This window comes from Cebus imitator, unplaced genomic scaffold, assembly GCF_001604975.1.
Source record: "Cebus imitator isolate Cc_AM_T3 unplaced genomic scaffold, Cebus_imitator-1.0 Scaffold0, whole genome shotgun sequence".
Classification (NCBI taxonomy): Eukaryota; Metazoa; Chordata; class Mammalia; order Primates; family Cebidae; genus Cebus; species Cebus imitator.
This window is the reverse complement of record NW_016107315.1, coordinates 11,282,322-11,287,405: the sequence shown is the minus strand read 5'-3', so window position 1 is coordinate 11,287,405 and position 5,084 is coordinate 11,282,322.

Sequence of the window (5,084 nt, the reverse complement as noted above, 5' to 3'; positions counted from 1 at the left end):
CCAAAACTTATTGAAATGTAGCAGGGGAGGGGGGAGGAAGAGCAGAACCATTTAGAGAGAAATCTACAAAGGAGAATTATTCCACTTGGGAACTCACCACTAATCAAGTGGTCCTAGAGGCGGGTCACCATTATCCTCCTGCCAGCCAGGTCTCCAGTGAGTGTAAGATGGTCCACAGGCGGGGAGAAGCAAAGGTGTTTAAGAAAAGCCTGTCTGCATGAATGGTCAAGGGAGAACACGAAGACATCCTGGAAGTGACCAAGAACACCCTGTTAGGAGTGGAGGAGGTGTGGGGTTGTAGGTCACAAGGATAGAAGGCTGAAGGCGGAAGGAAAGAAGAGATACCAAAAAGGTATCTCTATCCACTGCAGTGGGAGTTGCCCAGCTCCCACAACATGACTCAGGAAAAACACCACAGACCCCTCCCTATCACAAAGGTGACCCCAAGATTTGGAGATGCTGATGGGAGATCTTGACATCCTCAGGCCTGCTGAAAGCCTATCCAGCTGAAATCAGGCCCTTCGACAGGTGCACAGAGCAAGAAACAGAACTTAGGCTCTGGAGTCAGACCCTGGCTTGAATGTCCACACTCCGCCACCTCCCAGATGGATGAACTTGAGCAAGATACTGAGCATCTCTGTGCCTCCGCTTCCTCATAGTAAAGATGCCTTTCACACAGAAAGAGCTCAGTAGATGTCAGCTATTATTATTGCATGCTGACAATTTCATCTTCCAGAGAGTAGAGGAAGTAGTAAGGGGAACTGCCACTCTGAACCTAAATTTGGCCAAAAGGAGGAATTGGTTGGCAGAGTAGAAATGACAGGAAGCTTGGGAGAAAGCAACTGTCTTCTTCAAGTATATGATAGTGAGAGAAATGGTAGGGCACAGTTAGATGTGGTCCCTAGATTTTACAAATTAAAAGAACATACCATGGCTTGAGACATTAGAAAGATGCTCAAGAATGTAGTACTTCCTAAGAGCCTTCACTTTGCCAGTGAAATCTCAATTCTGTGAATTGAGGAAGGGGCTTAAAGAAACCCTAAGGCTGCAGATGTTTGTTGATGTGATTGTAAGAGCAGGCGAACCTGAGCTGAAGAGAGTGCTTTCGCCTGCAGATGCCAGTGTACTTCTGAGAAAGTGAAAGCCTCACATGAATTGAGGCCCGTACAAGGGCTTCATAAAGTCATATTCAAAGCAAAAAAGGGATACGCTGTTTGCGGTCAATGTTGTCATGTTGGTGGGTGACAAGAGAAAGCAGAACTCCTCAATTTGTATTTTGCTTCTGTTTTCTCTGTCAAAGGGAACATTCTTAGAACTGAAACGGCCGGAGGAAAAGTTAACTCAAAGTTGGCAGGAAGAATTGTGGCAGACACCAGTTGTGAGATTCCCCAGTATCTATGTATGAATTCCAGGAATCTGACCAGAACCAAGGTTTTCCAGGGTGTGGGGAGTTTTGCAAATAAATTTCCCTCCAGGCGTTGTCTAAGGAACAAACCTCTGGAGACAAGCATTTAGTACAATTTTCAAAACAGCAGAGAAACTCAGCTCCACACACCACAAGCCATTTTGTTTACTGAGTCCCATAATCAAAGCTGTTTATTAATGAGATGGCCATGGTCACTAGGAGTCTGTGTAGGGAGCCAAAGAACCTTTTGTTCTAAACAACATGTTTTCTGGAACAAACTCACAAAGTCAATTTAATTATTTGGTCATCTTTTTATGATACTCATTTGAAACATTTCCATTTTTGTCTATTTCTATTTTTATTCAATTGAAATCTTTTTCACTAGGATCAATTCTTTTTCATTTATTTTTATTTTTTGAGATGAAGTTTCTCTTTGTCACCCAGCCTAGAGTGCAGTGGCATGATCTCAGCTCACTGCAACCTCCGCCTCCCAGGTTCAAGCAATTTTCTTGCCTCAGCCTCCTGAGTAGCTGGGGTTACAGGCACCTGCCACCACACTCGGCTAATTTTGGTTTTGTTTTGTTTTGTTTTTTGAGATGAAGTTTCACTCTTGTTGCCCAGGTTGGGGTGCAATGGTACGATCTTGGCTCACCGCAATCTCCGCCTCCCGAGTTCAAGTGATTCTCTTGCCTCAGCCTCCTGAGTAGCTGGGATTACAGGCATGCCACCATGCCCAGCTAATTTCATACTTTTAGTAGAGATGGGGTTTTGTCATGTTGGCCAGGCTGGTCTCAAACTCCTGACCTCAGGTGATCCAGCCGCCTCAGCCTCCCAAAGTGCTGGGATTACAGGATAACCGCTCCTGGCCTAACTTAAATTTTTAAATTCAGGTTTGTCTCAGTGCTTGATCCAAAAGTGCATCCAGTCCTGCAGGATGGGATCAGAGAATGGAATTGCAGGGAGAGTCTATGTTAGCAGCAATCAGAGCAGGGATGTGCCACCTGTGCTGTGCCTGGAAGATGGCCCTGACAGCTCAGCTTCCTCCTTCCTAACCAGGCCCCTGGGGTGAGAGAGCTTCTTACTTGTTTCTGCCTCAATGCTATTCTCTGTGCCTTCTGCATCCACACCAAAGTGGAGAGACAGCCCTGTCTCTCCAAGGGCTGGGAAGTGCCCTGGTAACCAGGATCCTTACAAGAACTGTGAACCAAGGCACTGCCCTTCTCTGTTATACCCTGGGAAACCCAGACAGCTGGTTTGGTCTACAAGGGAATCTTAAACTTCATCATGCCACACAATCCTCTGGTACTCTAGCGACTTCTGTGAACTCCTCAGAATCATGTTTTTAAATGTAGAAAATGAAATACATATGCATGGAGAAGAAATCGACTACACTGAAATAGAATTCTATCCACAGACCCCTAGAATCCATGGACTCCAGGTTAAGACATCCTGAGAGGGCAGTAGATAGTAGTTCAGAAGTCAAATGAAAGAGGTAAATGTATTATATAAGGTGTATGCTTTCAGAAGGGTCAATGAAAATCTAAGTTTTATTTATATTCAAAATTTTATTTATTATTAAACATAAGAATTTCCAGATCAGCTCTAGTCCATTTTTCTCTCTCACATCTTGATATTAACCTCAAAATTCAAGATTCCTTGGGTGACTTAAAACTCCTTCATTTGTTTATTTAAACCATTTTGGAATTGATTTTTACTTTCAAATTGTACTGCCTCTTAGAGTAATGAATTTCACGAGTGTACAATCCTCTGCATGAGGTAATTTTCCATTTTATTTATTTAAAGCATATCTCCAGGTTTCAGATGTGCTCCCTATACTAACAGTCTAGTCTATAATCAAACCTGTAAGTTATTCATGTGGAGACTGTAAGCACAGGCATCACATTTGATCAGTCCCAACATGACTGTTCCAGCTTGCACTTCAAGCTCTTGATCTCCTCACTTCCCTTCCTTTAGACTTTGCCTGGTTTGCTGCTGTTTTCAGGACTTTTTTTTTCTTGAGATGGAGTTACACTCTTGTTGCCCAGGCTGGAGTGCAATGATGCAATCTTTGCTTACCGCAACCTCCACCTCCCGGGTTCAAGCAATTCTCCTGCCTCAGCTTCCCTAGTAGCTGGGATGACAGGCATGCACCACCACCATACCTGGCTAATTTTGTATTTTTAGTACAGACAGGGTTTCACTATGTTGGCCAGGCTGGTCTCGAACTCCTGACCTCAGGTGATCCTGCTCACCTTGGCCTCCCAAAGTGCTGGGATTACAGGCGTGAGCCACCGCACCCGGCCACGACTCTTTTAATCATTAGTGATAGAAACCCAACTCAAACTGGTGTAGCAGAGGAATTTATTGGCTCATGTTACTAAAAAGTCTGATTTAAGGCAAGACTGGATCCTCGTGCTCAAACAATGCTTTCAGAAATCTGTCTCCAGCTGTCAGCCCTGCTCTCCCCTGACTCTTCCCAGGTGGCATCAAGGATGGGTTCTGGCAGTTTCAGGCTAATGGCTGGCTAGTGTAGCAATACCAGGGGAAAGAGGGCCTCTTTCAAAACAGTGCAGCAAAAGTCCCAGGACAGAATCCCCTTGGTGTGACCTGGGGTCAAGTGCCTCTTCTCTAATCAGTCACTGTGGTTGGGGATGGGATGTCCTGATTTTTCTGGACTGAGTCATATGCCAATTCCTGAAGCCCCAACCAAACTATGTGGACTAACTATTTATGGAGGAGTACACCCTAAAGAAAGGCAGGGTGCTTTCATCAGAAGAGGGATAGAGATTGTGCAGAGAAAAATTATGTCTGCCGGGTGCAGTGGCTCATGCCTGTAATCCCAGCACTTTGGGAGGCTGACGCAGGTGGATCACCTGAGGTCAGGAGTTTGAGACCAGCCTGATCAATATGGTGAAACCCCATCTTTAAAAAAAAAAAAAAAGAAAGAAAGAAAAATTATGTCCATCTTCTTTCCAAGGTTATTACTGATTCCTTAGAAGAGCTACTGTTTATACTTCATCCACAGGAGACCACTGGTCTCCATCCCTTATTCCTGGTTTCTAAGCAACTCCTCATTTACCATTTACCAGAAAACAGCATTCCCAATCCTAGGATATGTGTAGTTGCTTTTAGAAAGTAAAAAGCTTTTTGAAAATGTAAACAGATTACCTATAACAAACCTACACGTTTCCCCATAACAGAGTTTCAATAAAATAAAATTCCCTCTTAATAGCCTGGATGTCTTTTCCTGTAATTGGTTATGTTTCCTGAGGAGTTCATAGAACAACCAGTAGACTGGTAGAGTTGAATGGCGGTGCAGAGAGCGCTGGATGGAGGGAGAAGATCCACACTGCAGGCCCAGCTCTGTTGCTCACAAAGGGCTTTGTTTGTCCATGACTAAAATGGGGTTGGACAAGAACTCTGAAGTTGATTCCAGCAATAAGAACTTAAGAGTTCTATTCTGGGCCGGGCGCGGTGGCTCACGCCTGTAATCCCAGCACTTTGGGAGGCCGAGGCGGGTGGATCACGAGGTCAAGAGATCGAGACCATCCTGGTCAACATGATGAAACCCCGTTTCTACTAAAAATACAAAAAATTAGCTGGGCATGGTGGCGCGTGCCTGTAATCCCAGCTACTCAGGAGGCTGAGGCAGGAGAATTGCCTGAACCCAGGAGGCGGA